Source organism: Protopterus annectens, chromosome 3.part0 (genome assembly GCF_019279795.1).
Source record: "Protopterus annectens isolate FY-2018-M chromosome 3.part0, PAN1.0, whole genome shotgun sequence".
NCBI classification, from domain to species: Eukaryota; Metazoa; Chordata; order Ceratodontiformes; family Protopteridae; genus Protopterus; species Protopterus annectens.
In genome coordinates this window covers 881,309,428-881,326,593 of record NC_056731.1, presented here as the reverse complement: position 1 = coordinate 881,326,593, position 17,166 = coordinate 881,309,428, and the positions used below count along the sequence as shown (strand labels likewise).

General features: G+C 40.6%; 1 protein-coding gene across 4 annotated transcripts in view; it reads right to left on the bottom strand.

The window, feature by feature from the left end:
* The window catches only part of LOC122796606 (ubiquitin thioesterase otulin-like), a 1,420,501-nt gene that overhangs the window by 1,146,525 nt on the left and 256,810 nt on the right, over positions 1-17,166 (bottom strand). The gene's annotated exons all lie outside the window — the stretch shown is intronic.

Sequence of the window (17,166 nt, the reverse complement as noted above, 5' to 3'; positions counted from 1 at the left end):
GCTACAGGAGACACACTTAGAAAGAACGGAACATGTGAATTTGATAAAGAAAGGTTTTCAGAATGGTTATTCAGCAGAATACCTGGGACAAAGGAAAGAGGAGTACTTATAGTAATTGCAAGAGGAGCTCCAGTAGTGATAAAAATGAAATAAAAAGAGAATGGCAGATTTGTAGTGCTCTGGGGCTACTGGCAAGGGAGGAGGATTGCAATGGCATGTATTTACATTCCACCTAAAACTGCTACAATGGAGCTTAAGAATATTCTGGGAGAAATAATCACTTTTCAGCAAGGAATATTAATTATAGGTGGGGACTGGAACTTGATTTGCAGCAGTGAAGACGTGTCGGGGGGCCCATAAAGGAGCATATAACAAAGGAGAGTAGATTTATGAAGACATTTATGAAAATATTTGGCTTGAAAGATGTGAATTCAGTAACCAGAGTTTCAAGTGAATTTACATTTTATTCCCCCAAGATATAAAAATTGGGCTAGGCTAGACAGAATTTACATTTCACAGGAACATGTGTATTTAATTGAAGGTCTTGATACTCACCCAATAACTAATTCAGAGCATAAAAGCACAGGGTAATGAAATAAAAATGAGACATTTGGTGCTTTCCTACCTATCTGTTGAAAAGAGAGGAATTTAAGAAATGGATAGTGGAGATTATTCAGGAGCTGTTAGAGAAGATAGAAATTTCTTCTGAAAATATAGTTAGGGAGTGGGATAAAATTAAGGTGGAGTTTAAAAATAGGGTGGAAGTAAAAGAAAGGGAGCTATGGTTAAGAAGTAACAGCAACTATTTATAGGGACTGACAAATGTTAAAGTAATGCAGAATTGGAGAAATCTCACAGAACAAGAATGCTAGACAGAAAATAAGGGATTACCTTGATGATATGCACAAGTTTAGAAAGATTGCTATTAAGCGACTGTTTTTGATGATAACTCTAGAGCACAAAAACGTTTAGCACAATGGCTCAGGTAACAAAAAGTACAAAGGGCTGTCCCCAAACCGAGGAAGCTTGAAACAAGAAAGGTAACGAGATCGTGTAGAGGTATTAGAAATAATTTTGGAAATTCTATGAAAGTCTCTATAAAGCAGAGAAATATGAAACTCAAGAAAAGATACAAATGGAAATGTTTGTGGAAGAATTAAATATGCCAAGGTTAAAGGTGGATGAGGCTCAATTACCAACAGTTAGGATACGAGCAGATGAGATAAAATTGTGATGTGAAACCCAATCTACAGGAAATTCCTCAGGGATAGATGATATTCCTATGGAAGTTTGGAAGCTAAAAGGAAAAAATTGATAAAGATCTGGAAGGTTTTGTTTAACAGTATTTTAAAAGGAGGAGAAGTACCAATGCCCTAGAAGAAAGCAGTGGTAGCTGTAATACCTAAAGAGGGTAAAGATCCATCAGACCCAGCTTCATACAGGCCCATTTCAATACTAAACCATGATTATAAAGTGTTCATGTCTATAATGGCTAAATAATGGCAAAAGTAATACCAAAATTGATAGATATGGATCAATGTGGTTTTGTGGAGGGGAAGCAAACATTTGACAACATTAACAGAACACTGTTGATCTAGAGGGAAGCAGAATGTAAGAAAACACCATTGTTTTTGGTGCGTCTTGATGCAGAGAAAACATTTGACAGAGTAAGCTGGGACTTTATGAACACGGCAATGGAAGCATTTGCATTTCCTGAAAAAAAAACAAGGTTAATTAAGAGGACATATGAGGGGTCAGATGTGAAAAGTGAAAATTATGATGGGTGGGGGTCTCTCTGATAATTTCTGCTTGAGCAGAGAAACCAGGCGGGGGTGTCCTCTTTCCCCTTTATTATTTGTGTTATATTTAGAACCACTGGCAAAGAAAATAAGGGACTCAGAAATCCAAGGATATAATTGGTATGGAATGGTAGTCAAGAAAAGCTGGCTTTATTTTGCAAATATTATTTTATACCTGACAAAACCAAAAAGAGACATTACAGTGTTGTGGAACATTTTGAGACAGTTTCAGATCTTTTTTGGGATACAAAATTAATGAAGCTAAAACAAAGGCAATAGCTGTAAATTATGTACCCACACATGAATTGGTTCAGGAATATCCAATACTGATGGGGACATGATAAAATGAAGTATTTAGGAGAATGGATTAATGATGATTGTAGTGTGGCAGCTAGTGATATGTGGGAAGAGACTAAACAAAAGATAATACAAAAACTAAGAAAATGGAAGCTTTGTTATATGGATATGGATACCAAGATACAAGCAGTTAAAATATTTTTAGTCCCTTTAGTCTTATACACAGTTGTGGACAGCAATTAATAAAGAGCTGAAGGACTTTATCTGGGAGGGGAATATAGCAAGAGTCAAGTGGGATAAGCTGATTCATCCAGTAGAACAAACTGGGTAAACCCAATCCACCCTGAAGAAGTATTTCAGAGCTACACAGTTTAGACTCCTATACATAGCACAAACATAAAACTATATTTCAAAGTGGAAAGGGATAATGATGAAACGGGGGCGAGGCTCAAGAAACAAGGAGAGACTTGGATTTTGAATGCAGGCCTTTAAGGAGAATAATAATAATCTTACAGAATATTATATCCATAAAGGAGCAGAATTTATTCTAAGAACTAAGCCAACACGAGACTGGAAAAATGAGATTCTGCCGATAGGGTTGACTGCAATTAGGGATACAGACAATAGGCAAGAGGGGGCTGGAATTTATTGGAGAAAACTGTCAAAGGAACCAAGGTATTGGGCGCAAATAAATAAGATGATAGAAAGAGAAGACACTAAGAATTTATTTGGACTGCAGGTTATAGATTGCCTTCCATGTCAGGGATTGATATTAGAGTATAGGCAAAAAGAAAGAAATGGGGGGGGGGGGGTCCTAAACGAAAGAACAGCACTGGTAGAGTTTTTAGTGCAATATAAAACAGAAGCTTCCATTAAAAAAAGAAATACTTAGTACAGCATATAAAATACTGCATCATGACTATAAGAATCAATCAGAGGTTAGAAAGGATTGGGAAGATAGACTGGCTAAGCAATTCACAAAGAAAAATGGGAAGATATATGTATATATTATACGTCTCCCGAATATGCAACAAAATCTAAATATTTGCATACATATTTCTATACCCCAAGTAGACTCCAGAGCATTTTTCCTCAGGCAGACAGAAAATGTTGAATGTGTGATAGGGAAGAAAAGAGGTAATTGGGAACATATTTAATGGGAGTGCGGTGAATTGGCAGACTTTAAGGATTCTATGCAAGACGCACTGCTGGAGATGTTGGATGGGCAGATTGGTCTGATGAGGGAGATTAATTTTCTGAGCTATGATATACAATCGGATTTGCCTAGGCATGGTAAGGCCTTTCTGTATCTAACAATGGTGGTTGCCATAAAAGCAATTACTAGAAAATGGAATCAAAATCTAAACCAGCTATACTACACATAGTGAATTAGTAACTGAGATAAAACAACTGGAATTGAGATCTTTAGAAAAGGGTTGGAGCAAACCAAATAGGAAAAAATGGGAATTGTGGGAACAATATATACAAAGTAGGAATGAGGTTTAAAAGGTGGCAGGACTTAAATGAGCTATGTAATATTTGACTGAAAAAGATTGGGTAGATTATAAGTGATGTATAATGTTTGCAACTGAGAGTGCCAGTATGGTTTGTGATGTAAAATGCTTGCAACTTGGATTATGTCAATGTGGTTTGTTTTCATTTGTATAAATGTATGATTGCTTATGTAGTAAATGATGGTTTAATAAAGATGCTTCTTATTTAAGAAAGGCAGGAATTGAATAGTTTATGTAATGTTGATTACATTATATGATATATAGGAATATATGTGAAGTAAAATGTTTGTTATGTTAATTATAGTGTGATTACTTTTACGTGAATGTAAATTTGCCTATGTCAAATCATAATTCAATAAAGGTGTTTTGAAAAAAAAAAGAGAGAAATGTATCATTGTATACTATTTACTTATATCACCATATTACTGAAGCTTGGGACGTCTTACTTACAGGAAAAATGAGGTAGGGAAGTAACAGAATATGTGTTTCACTTATTTTAAACATCTCTGAGTGCATTTGCTTTATTTTTCCCTCTAAATTACCATAAGCCATCTCCTTTACAAAAGCTGAAACTTGAACTGCTTTTTGCTGAACGGGAGCAAGATTTTTCCCAGACCGTTTTTTTTTTTTTTTTCTTCTCCTTTTCTGGCTGATTTCATCAGCTTTCTCCAAACTTCTTATTTGCTGGCATCCAGGCAATTTAAGTACTAGACGGTAAATTAATTTTACCCAAACTGATAGTTTTTACTGGCTTTTTTTTCACGGTCTCAGTTTTCACAGTGGGAGAGCTTTAATCAGTCTGAGTTTTTGCTAGCTCAAGTGGATGTAAAAGATCCTACAGTACTTACTGAAAAAGAATAGAGTAAGCTCCTCGGTGCACTGGCCAAATGTCCCATACTCTGTCTGAATATCACCGTGGGTCTCCCTTGAACAGATCATTGTTGATTTCCTTAGTCCCACTAGGCCAAAGTGTATATAAACAGTAAACAGAAGAAAATAAAATCAGTTCACAGCTGTTTTGGAAGTCCTCCAGAGGTGCAATGCTATTCCCTCCCTAGTAGCACACAAAGGGCAACCCAGAGCCTCCTACCCACCCCCAAAAATGTATGAGCCTGAAGTGGCTGTTTACCCCAGCCAGCTCCTACAAGGACCTGAGCCATTAACTGATATAGGATCATCTATGCAATAATCATGGCTCTACCCTACAGAGCTGGCAACATTTAAATCATAATTTATATCATACATTTGGGCTCTTAACATTTTATTGCTGTTAAATGACTAGCTGGGAAACTAAACCCTATGATTCAGGTGACACACCAGCCCTAGCAAGCAGTTCTTTTAATTTATTACATTCCAAAAAGTATGTTCTTTCCATGTCCATGTAAGCTTTACCTTGTGTAATACACCTCTCAGACGTAAAACGATATGCCACAGTATGAACATGCTTGATTTTTTTTTTCTTTTTTTTTAGTGGTGGGGTGGTTCCTGGTGTGGCCAGCACAGTTGCAGCAAAATGTATTTGTATGCGGAAGCTAACCAGCTGTTTACTGGAAGTATAATTCTTCTCTAGAAAGTTCGTCATGGACTGCATCAAGGTTGTGTCATTCTTCCATAAACTTCCCCACTTGGCAAACAGAAGCTAGTTCACTCACACACAAGACAGGTCTCACTCTCTCTTTTTCCTCGAGTGGAGAAATTAGTACCAAATGCAGGTGCCACTTGCAGGGTGTGAAGCAGGAATGGAAACAGTACGTTGATTTTATAATAACCAAATTCTACCCTCCTGAAAAAAAAAAAAAAAAAAAAAAACACCAGTGTGGCAAGTGATCCTATAACACACTGGAGACAGAAGTCTTTAACTAAAGGAACTTTATTTGCAATGGAAAAAAATAAAATAAAAATAACGCCTCACTTTGTAGTAGGAAAAAATTGTTCAAACAAGAAAGTCATATTCTCTTGGTTTCTCATCCATCTACTCCAGTCTTAGGCAAAGTCTAAATAATCCTTCACTTAAATTCTTCAGTAGCCTCTTGCTCTCCCATCATTGCTTCTAATATACTCTCCACCTGGCAACTTCTAACGGGCCCAGTTCTTGGTTAAAAATACTCCCTCTTCACTGAGATGCAAATGTTTCTGTTGCACAGGGCTAAAGCCTTTCCTTTTAGAATTCAGTTTTGCAGGTGTCGCAAATTACCATGCTTTCTGCACCTTGCTTTACTGTAATATATGGTGCATACATGTCAGCTAAAATTAAACAGAATTTCACAGCAATACAGCATTTTCACAATAACAGCATTTTACACCGAAAACAGCATGTATGCAACCATTTAACACTCACTGCATATGATTGTGTGTGAGTGTGTTTGTGTGCGTTTGCTTGTGAGACTGCTGGAAGCTACAAAACAAAGCATTTGGGCTACATTTTGCATTCAGTGAAGTGCTTTTAAACTAAATTTACAATGTTGCACTTCTCTTACCTTTTAAATCAGTTTTGTGTGTTGTGTTTGCTCTTCATCTGAAATTAAAGCTATTAATTTAAGGCATTTTATAGTTTGCAGTGCTTTTTGGTTTCTGTGCTGGGCCTAGCTGTTCTGACTGGGCTCTCAATTTCCTTCATTTTTTACTAGCTCTCCTCTGAGTTTGGTTCACCAACCTACCCACCCACCATATTCCTGTTGTGCTTTTATACCTGCAAGCTTTTGAGCTGCTACCTATACTGTTTATCTGGCCTTGGCGGGTCCCCCCAGTCACATCTTCTTTATACTTGTCTCTAGAAGTTTCTCTCAGTCTTATCTTCTCTTTGAAATTGCCTTAAAGTTTGTGCAAGTGTTCCTCATTGCTGGTTTGTTTACCTCTGAATCATCTTGTAATTACTTGTAGCTAGTTTCTAGACTTGTTTCTAGTACCTTTTAACTTGTGGCTAACTAAAATGTGTTTTACTTTAAGAAGACTGGGACTGCAATTCTAGTGGCAGAAAAAAGGTATTCTGGTCTGTTTGAGTTGGGATACACACAGGTAGGCTTAAGTGAAAATTACTTGTAGTTAATTTTGATTGATTTGTTTCTGATACCTTTCACTTTTGGCTAACTAAAGTGTGTTTTTACATTAAGAAGACTGGGACTGCAATTCTAGTGGAAGTGGAAAGGTAGCCTGGTCTATCTGAGTTGGGAAATGAATAAGAGGGCTTAAAGGGACAAACACCTGTTGTAGCTAGTTGGCAACTTTTAACTTTTGGCTAACCAAAGTGTGTTTTCATTTCGAAAACCCAGAATGCTATTTTAGTGGCAGTAGTAAAGTAGCCTGGTCAGTCTAAGTTGGGAAAAGTACAGTTTTGTACCTACCATAAATGTAGATGTTCGAAGATCCACATTGCTGCAGTCCTTACATATGGGTAGTTGCCCCAGATGTCAGAAGGCCCTAACAAGACAGGCCAAAGCCAAAAACCAGCAAAACCCAACCAACCACCTGTGCACTAACCATATTTACAATATGTACAACACAAACCACACCACCACCTTCAACAACAGACATTTATGGTAGGTACAAAACTGTACTATGTCTCTCATCTCACATTGCTGCAGTCCCTTACATATGGGTAGAATCCCAAAAAGGAGGGGGAGGAGAGCAAAAAAAACTACAAAGGAGCTGGAGCTGCCAACATGCCTAATTGCATGCAAATGCAAATCCAGCCCTAGAAGAGTGGAAGGTGGTAATGCTTAGAGAAAGTATGCACTGAACCAGCTAGAATCTCCTTACCATGATCGGAATAACAGAAAAAGCAATAAAAACAATCCACTTAGAAATAGTTTGTTTTGAAACAGGTTTGAAACAAAACAACTGCTGAGACTGCCTGAACCCTTTAGTTCTGCTCAAATAATAATCGCTGTGTGTGTCTGTGAATATCCAAAAAAAAAAATCTTTTCCCCTTTTTTTGGGGGGCAAAAAAAAAAGGCAAATGATGAAGTTTGTTTTTTTACACACACACACAACCACTTAGGCATAAAAGAAGGGTTAGCAGCCACCCCCACCCTGTCCTCCTTGAAAAAAAAGAAGGCTCAACTCAACTGGCCTGTAAATCCTAAGGAAAAAAGCAGTCTTCCAAGATAATATTTCAACTCTGCCGATGCTGCAGGCTCAAAAAGGTTGTAGAGTGAGTTCTCCAACACAAAAAATTGATCCAAGAGGGAGTAGGAGTCTCTCGGGGGTCGGTCACAGTCATAGTGAGCAGAGATTGCTGCAGCATAAACTTATTAGAGAGAAAGAGGAAACTTTGTCCAATTGACATTGAGTAAATGACCGCTCTCCTGAGACAGCAAGTGAGGAATCAAGGCAAAAAGCCATGAATCTGGAGCTATTAAAATCATGTGTGGCTTCCTCTGTCTGACCTTCAGCAGTACCTTTGGGAGAGGAGGCAGAGGAAAGGCATACACACATGAGATTGCTCCAATTGAATTGAGAGAGCATCATCCACTTTCCAAGCTGAGGATGTTTTGTGCAAAAAAACTTGGCAGCTGGTAATTTAGTGGAGAAGCGAACAGATGAGTTCTGAGTTCCCCATAACAAACCACAACCACTGGAATACATGAGATGGGATCCATAATTTGTCTGCTCAACACATCTGCTAAGGAGTTCTGTGCCTGCAGAAAAACTTGCCCCTGAAGATTTAGCTGTAAACTGAGAGCAGTCTCCCAAAAAAAATTTGCTTGTCTGCCTTGTTGATGTACCACATGACAGTTGTGTTGTCTGTTTGAATCAACAACCTGCCCTTTTAGGTGACATTCCTGAGCCCACCACAAAAATTCCTTTTGAATGCAAGGGTATTATTTGAATGACAGTGTCCAAATCTTGGCAGTGTGTCCATACATTCTTGATTAACACTGCCACTGAAGAAAAAGACTGATTCCACAGGTGAACCAAACAACACAGACTGCTGCAAAGCATCATCCAAAAAATTGTCATGGTCAGGTGGGTTAAATTCCTTCCTAACTTTACCAGGTATGAAGAACTAACAGAGGCCTTGACACCTTTAGGTCCCTGACTAAAAAAAACCTAAGCCTTTTCCTAGAATCAGAGAAGTCCTGACCTTCCCACTAAAATGGTCCCTCATAGAATGAAGTGTCTCTGAAAAGGGAATCATCTGCATCAGAATCAGAATAAGGAGAATACTCCTGCAAGTCTTCAGTGGCACAGACCCTGCTGAACTAGGAGTGACACCAACAGAAGCTGAAACTGGCCTGCCTCTGGAGAGCTTGGAAACAGCCTTCAGCCTGACCTGCCTCCTGACCAAAGACCAGCCTAGCACAATCCAACCTTCGCCCCAAACAAGGAATACACAAAGAATGATAATCAATGTGAGATGAAGAACATCACACAAGGAAGCTTAAAGTGAGACTGTCTCAGCAGCCAAGGAGCTTTTTGCAGACTTAATTGTTTGCTGTTAATTTGCACTTTAGAGCTGCTTTTGCAGTGCTTTTACATTAAGAAGTTCCAGGATAATCTATCTTGCGGCAGGTGTTTACCTGATCTCTATGAGTTGGGAAGTATTCCAAGCAGCTCAAAGTGTAGTTGTTTACTGGCCATCAGGCAAGGGAATTAGTTTTTAGTTTTTTTTTGTCTGTTAGCAGCACCAAGCAAACCTATAAAGCTAGAATTTGGTACTGCAAACTGTAACTCAGAAAGGCTTTGCATGCAGCTAAGCTTAGGGCAGCTAGTTAGCACATCAAAGGGCAGTAATATCAGATCATAGCACTATCTAAAATCTAGCCTTAACCCTGGGCACCACTCAGATGATCCCTGCAAAATCAAATGTCTAAACCACAATAGCCCAACCCCAATACTGGCCCTGACAACATGTTTCTGCAGTTTCCTAAAGTCTCTGTGATCAGCTTGGTAGATATGGGTATCCTGAAACGAGGTAGCAATTGTCTCATGTACTCAAACAACTTTTTTAATTAAAAAAAAAATAACACAGTATGCAAGAGATGTACATACATAACTTTCTTGGAGGCAAAAATCTCACTTACAAACAAGATTATCAAGAACACACACATACTGCATCCTTCATACATACCACTCACTTCACACATAGATCTTCTTATGCTGAGACACTTAAAAGAAACCTCGTCAAACAACAACACCTATCCTCAGCAAACATTAAAGCAGACACCAAAGGCAATACCTAACACTACACACAAGCCTACACTCAATGATCCCTGAAGAACAGAGCCTGTAAGGCAAGCAAATACTTTACCTAGTGCTCTTGTCACAGGGGATTCTATTGTACAACACAGAGACACCCCTCTCACCAGGCTGGACAAGGAAAAGATAGTGGTTATTTGGCTATCAGAAGGAAGGATCCAGAATATAACAAAATCACTCAAGTCACTGCATCACAGATACCAACATGATTCTAATGTAGTCCATGTGGATGTAAATGACCTGAGATTTACCTCACTGGACTAATTGAAAAGAGACATTATGGATCTCTCTAAATATGTGTCGCAGACAGATACATGCCTTGCAATGAGCAGCATTCTACCTTCACCAACGATGATGCCACAGTATGAACAGAAAATAATTGATTTTTAATAACTGTCTTAGTTTCTGGTGTCACTCCCAGGGACTCCAATATCTATCAGCATGGGAGGACATGGTTAACAGACCGTGCTGCTTATGGTTTGCACCTGCCCCCACCCCCCCCCACCCCCTGGCTTTTAGATTTTGGCTACAACGTTATCCACCCCTTTAGAGTCGTTTTTTAGGCAATGTCAGCAAAACAAAACTACCAACATGGCGCAAAAAAAAAAAGAAAAAATCTAAGCAACCTTAATGTGTTTCTGCTCAATGCTTGGAGTCTAAGAAACTCCACACACTACAAGCTCTCGTCAGTCTGGAGATGTAGACATCTCTGGCTCACAGAGACTTGGTTTAAAGCTGCAGAAAGTAATCTGCCAGTGGAAGGCTACAGTGCTTTATACACATTTAAACTAAAAGCAGCCCAGCTTGGGGCTAAAGCAGGAGGTATCTCGATCTATATTAGCAACAAATACAGCTTGGTTGGTTAAACAGTTCATCCATGTTCAAGTCTACATAAATAAGGTCCCTTACCATGTCCTGGCCACCTACAGGTTGCCCTTTATGACCCAAGAAGCTCACAACTCTTAACGAGACCTTCTAGAAGCACTCACCATCCAACCAAATAACCTAGTCATTGGGGACTTTAACTACCCCGCTATGCAATGGGAAACACACAATGCCTCTAACTCTCAATCATAGCATTTCCTGGACTTTATCAACACAAACTGCCTGGCCCAGATAGTGCATACTCCAACCAGGGGATCAGACATATTGGACCTAGTGCTCACCAACATGGGATCATAAAGCTGTCTCACTCAAAATAAAAATCAACTCAGAAAACTCAACTAAGCCCATAACAATTAGGAACTACTTTAATGCAAACTGAATCCTATTAAGCAACAGTTTGTCAAAATTCACGGCTCCCCCAAACCCTGAGAACACAGCTAGCTACCTATGCAGAATTATTTACAAAAACCCTGTACAAACATGTAAATGGCTGAATTGAGGCTGCTGTACTTATCAGAAATAAGCCCAGATCTAACACCAAAAACAAACCTTACTGGCGTAAACCTTACCATAACATTTTTTGTTAATTCCACATATTTGCAACATATACAAAGAAAGGAAAAATTCAGCATCACATATTGTTATACAATGTTAAGAATACATTGAATCATCAAGGTAATCTTATACAATTAACACATTTTATAATTATACAATTAACACATTATGAGTCTTGATATTTCAGTAGCAACATTTTAAGGTTATCCCAACCACTAAAAGTCTTAGTATGTGTGAAGACTGGTAGAGATGGGTGAAGGCTGCCAGCCTAGCCAGATAGAATTGTGCAGATAATTCTATCATTTGTAAATACTGTGAAATGTTGAAATGCAGGCTTGCTTCTTAAATGAAAGAATATGTTGTGAAATGTTGAACTTAAAACAATGTGGCAACATTGCCCTCTGCGGTAAAGAAAGCTAAGTTAAGCATTTCTTGTTGGTCCTTTAAAATTAAAATTATTTCATGGCTGCCTTTGATGTTTACCATTCGGCTCAGGCCAGGCTAGATGAAAGCCTATTGTTTTAAGGCTAAAGTTAATTACCAGAATTTACATGTGGAATGTCCTTTATTGCTCTAAGTGTAAAATAATGCAAATGCAGTTTCTGTCAGCCTGGGAACAGCAGGAAAGTGTAAAAAATGATGTAAAGTTTTAGCAGAACTGCAGTTTCAATTTAAACAGTGAGAAACAGAGATTATTAAGCATTTTTGTCTTGAACATCCAACTCAGCACTGCCTTATGATCTCTTTATGTAAGTTATCTTAGACTTGTGTTTTCTTTTACAGATAGCTAGAACTAGAATGTTTAAAATAAGTGTTTTTTCTGTTATGTCAGTACTGTACTACTGAATTATTAGTAAGTATTTCTGTGTGGTCTCTGAACTCTTGACTAGCAGTGACTGTGTAGCAGAAAGTATTGTCTTGTGGTTTTAATTACTTATTATTAAGTATTTTAAAACCTTTTAACTGTGGCTGGTTTTATGTAGAGATAGTTTAAGCTCTAGAGTACACTGCATATTTATAGAGTTTACTTTCCAGGCCACTCCAAATAAGCTTTGACTGTTTAGTCACATCTACCAATTGGATAATAATATTGCACAGTAATTGGACACCCCTTTAAGGGCCTTTGGGTAGCTGATAAATATTAGCTGGGTGGTGGCAAGTGGTACTACCGTATAGTCTGGGTAAATGGGACACACCTGGAGAACTTGTGCCAGCCTTCCCCAGAAGTGTCTGTGTGGTTGTACAAATGTATCTCAAAGTGTGTGTGTCAGCTACATGGGCAGGGACACAAAGCACTGGTTGGACAGAGAGGGTGCTAGAGATTTTAGCTTGCCCAGCTAAGCTGAGATCTGGACCCTATAGTTGTGCCAGTGGGGAGTCTTATTGGGGACCTGGGGAGCAAGGGAGCGACCAACCCTGGACTGATTGCGATCTCTGTGTGCTCTTAAGGGAAATTGCGCTTTACTGTGTGGATTTGTTATCCTTTCCTCTCGTATGAGATGCCCTCTTTGGTGTTAGTGGTAAGGACTGAGGCGCCTTGATTGCTGGGCCAGGGCACGAGTGTCACATATTAATTGGTGACAAAGATGGGATATCCACATCACATATTAATTAGTGGGCAAATACTAATTGGCTTGTAGTGGTGTGGGTAGAGTGAATCCTGTAGCTTGTGTACAGTGAGCTTTGAAGGTATTTTGTACTCTAAAACAGCCAAAGAGTTCAGATCACAATTGTTTTATTTATTTTGTTAGCTTAGTTAGTCAGGGTGAGCAGGCAGCATGTCAGCAGAGGAGTATGGAAAGCTGACAAGGAGCCAGCTGACGGAGATGTGCCAGGCTAGGGGACTGGTGCATGGAAACCCGACTAAGGCAGACCTGACTGCAGCCTTGGTTACAGCTGCATCAGAAAACAGCAACCAGGAGGACAATCAGACTGGCAGTGGAGATATAATTCCCTCAGAGAATGGACAGCTCAACCTTTCTGCAGTGGATTTAAAAATCCAGCTGGAGCTAGAGAGACTTGAGTTGGAGGCCAGGAGTGTGGAATTAGAAGCAAATGAGAGTATGCAATGTTTCTGGGCTAAGGAGAATGAGAAACTGTTATGTCTGCAAGCTGAGGATCAAGAGAGGCGGAGGCAGCATGGGAAGGAGATGCTGACTTTTCACCAGAGTCATAGAGATAATGGGGAAGGGAGTAACTGGACCCCAGAAGCACAAAAGGTCAGTAAATTTCATCTGCAGTTTAAAGAGAGGGATAATTTTGATAGTTTCATTTATATGTTTGAGAGGGTATGTAAACAGTATGAAGCTGACCAAGGGCTCTGGGTACGGTTCCTGAACCCCTTACTCTATGTTAAAGCTGTAACTGTTCTGTCCAAAATGTCTGAAGTTGCATGTTTTGATTATACTGCTGTAAAAAAATGTCTTTTAGAACTGTTTAAGCTAACACCTGAAACGTATAGGAAAAAGTTTTGTGAGAATAGACGCAAGGCAGATGAAAGTGTGTGTGAATATGTTGCTGAATTGAGCACTTATTTCCATAGGTGGGTGAGTGGATGTCAGGTCACCACTTTTGAAGGGCTGGCAGACCTTTTAGTGAGGGAACAAGCCCTTAGCACTTTGCCTGAGGACATGGGGATCTGGTTAGCTGATAGACAATGTGCTACTTCAGATGAGTTGTGGAAGAAGGGAGACCTATACCTGGCAAGCAGGGCAGCCCTGCACAGGAAGGGGACCCCAGTACTGCTCATGGGTCTAAAGGAACCCATGGTGGGCAGCACAGACTGCCACAACACAATCTGCCAGTAACAGGGGAAGCCACTAGTCCAGGTACATGCCCAGGAGCTAGGTTTAAATGTTTTGATTGCAACCAGTGGGGCCATGTGGCATGCAGGTGTCCACGGAGGCAAGGTGGGAAACCAAAGGTGAGGGAGACAGTAAGTGGGAAAGAGAAAATGCCAATAGTAGGTTGTCTTGATACAACAGGGGTACTAAACTACCATCCTGCAGATGTCCTGAGATGAAAGGATTTGGATGAGGCAGTACCATATGCTTATGCAGTTACACATGATCAGGCTAGGAGACAAGCATGTGGGTCTGGCTGCCTGGGGGAGACCCAGACGGACTGCATACTTGCAGCCAGGACTGCTGAGGTGGTTACTTCATGGAGGGAGCTACTTTGTAGCAGTGAGCCTGAAGGTGAGCCACAGCTGCTTGTGGGTACTGATGGTCTCTTGGACATAGTGACTGCAAAGGTAGAGATGAGTAGTAGTACCCAGGCTGACAGTGAGGCACCACTGTCAGAGGATGCCAGACTTCCTGTGGAAGAGGAGCTGGAAAGGGTTACAAGGAGAGAGTTGAGACAGGCTCAGCTCTCAGACCCTACATTGCAAGGCCTGAGGTAGGTAGCTAGGGAGGCACCTGATTCTCAAGGAAAGGGGGAATCTGTATACTGGGACAAAGGGTTACAATACAGAGAGTGGACCCCTGAGGGAGGGCTAAAAGGTGAGAGAGTACATCAGTTGGTAGTGCCTACAGCCTACCATCTGGCACTTCTAGCCATAGCCCATGATATTCCCTTTGCAGGTCATATGGGAATAAAACATACAAAGAGGTGTATTATGCAGAACTTGTGTTGGCCTGGAATTTCCAGAGATGTACCAAGGTACTGCAGGACCTGTGAGCAGTGCCAAAATGTAGGCAAGGCAGGAGACAAGGTGAGAGCTCCTTTGATGCCTTTGCCTGTGACTGAGGAGCCATTTCAGAGGGTAGCTATGGATATTGTGGGTCGTCTGAGTACCCCAAGTTCCACAGGGAAAAAGTATATCCTAGTGGTAGTGGATTATGCTACACGATACCCTGAGGCAGCGGCTTTGTCCTCCATTGAGGCAGAGAAGGTCACAAATGCTTTGTTAAGAGATTTTCAGCATGGTATATTTCCCAAAAGAAATACTGACTGACAGAGGTGCCAATTTCATGTCAGACCTGCTGGCTTGTCTGTGGAAGTCCTGTGGGGTGAAGCACATGAAGACCACCCCCTACCATCTCCAGACTAATGGTCTTGGTGAGAGGTTAAACTCTACAATCAAATCCATGCTATGGGCATTTGCAGATCAGTTTAAGAGGGAGTGGGACAAATATTTGCCACATCTGTTGTTTGCTTACAGAGAGGTTCCCCAGAAATCCACCCTTTAAGTTGCTGTATGGGCATAGGGTGATGGGACCTCTAGATTTAATTGGCTCCTGAAGAAGACAATCAGACATCCTTTCAGGAGCACTGGTAGAATTTAACAGTCAAAGAATCCCTGAAACCCTGGTTTTGTGGGCCACCTCTGCTGCACGGGTTGCATCTTCCATTAAAGTTCTCCCCTCTGCCCCTGGGGGGAACTCCCTCCATGTGTGTCCTGAAAAGGCCCTTTGGACTTCTTGAACCACATTTTCCCACTGCTTCTCTGACTTCTACAGAATGGTCATTGAGGAATGGAAAAATGTATACCCACGGCAGAAAGGGTCTTTCCATCTTTCTCACACCTGGATAAAGTTTCCTCTAAGTTTTGGGCCAAACAGGGATGATCTGCCAAACGGTGCATTGATGAATAAAGAATTAAATGGCTCAGCAAAGTCACATAGGCGCAGCCAGGTGTGTCTCCTAATGGTAACCACATAAACAAAGTGCCAGGCCATGAAGGCTGTAGGTTATTACATTTATTGAACTTAAAAGTAAAAAAAAAAAAAAAAAAAAGAGGTAAGCACTTTCACGATACAACAGATCACTTCATCACTCACATTAAAAAGAAGAATCATCTATACAGCAATAGCACTGGGACACATTTCCTGTTGCAAGAAGCATGTAAATTTCTTTTTTAACAATAATAAAAAAATTACATCACATAATAGCAATATACTTATAAAACACCAAAATACAAAACTTTAAAACATCTAATTTCCTAATGGCAATGCCTGAACCCGCTGCTCTGGTGGTTCCTTCAGTTGCATAAGCAATGAGCCTCCTGGACAAATTTGATACAGTCTCCAAGCTATCTGGGAAGTCACTTTTTCTTGGACGTCCTCAGAAACGGTTCCTGCAAGGTTATCTGATAACTCCTTGACCAGATCCCTCTGTTAAGTCTGGTAAAATTTGTCAAGAGATTCAAGGACCTAAACGCAAAGGTCGATGATGCACAGACTCACTTCCCAAATCTATCCATCGCCTGAGACTGTCTGTTGGGTAGAATGATAAAGGAACTCTCTTTGGCCAGTTCCTTCTTTGTAGCTGCCACCACGACCATGGCATCAACAGCTAACCCTTTGGCCCAGAACAGTTTGTCTTCAGAGGCAGACAGAATTTTGCCAGGTCTCCTGGGGACAGGTTCAATAGTATCAGGGGCCTTTCACACCCACTGAGAGATCAACTGAATGAGCTTGCCAGTGGATGGAGTCACCCAAGAGGTAGAGGGTCGAGTGCCAAAGACCTGCAGGTACACTGACTCCCTGGAAGAGGGATTTTGGGACTTCAAGACACCCCTTTTTTCAATAATTCCAGGTTATCTCCAAAGGAAACACCATCAGTTTGTGACCTTGGGGATCCCTTCCCTTCATCAAAGTCGATGTCTTCAGTGATTGATTACTCTGGGGAATTCAAGTACTTCCTCTTACACTTTCTCTTCTTAGGGACCTCCTTAGTGGGGTGATCTGGTAGGTATCAGAACAGGAGACAATTGTTACCTCTGACTCCTACAGGCTTGGCACCCGCTGACTCAGGAGAGTGCAAGCTGAACATCTGGGCATGAGGAGGAAAGGGACACTTACGAAGAAGTGGAAGAGGCTAACTGTTTGACTGCAGCACTCAGGGCTCTCTCCATCACCTCTAATGCTGGCCCTCCTGAACAGGGAAGGGAGCCCGGAATAGAGAAAGACTGA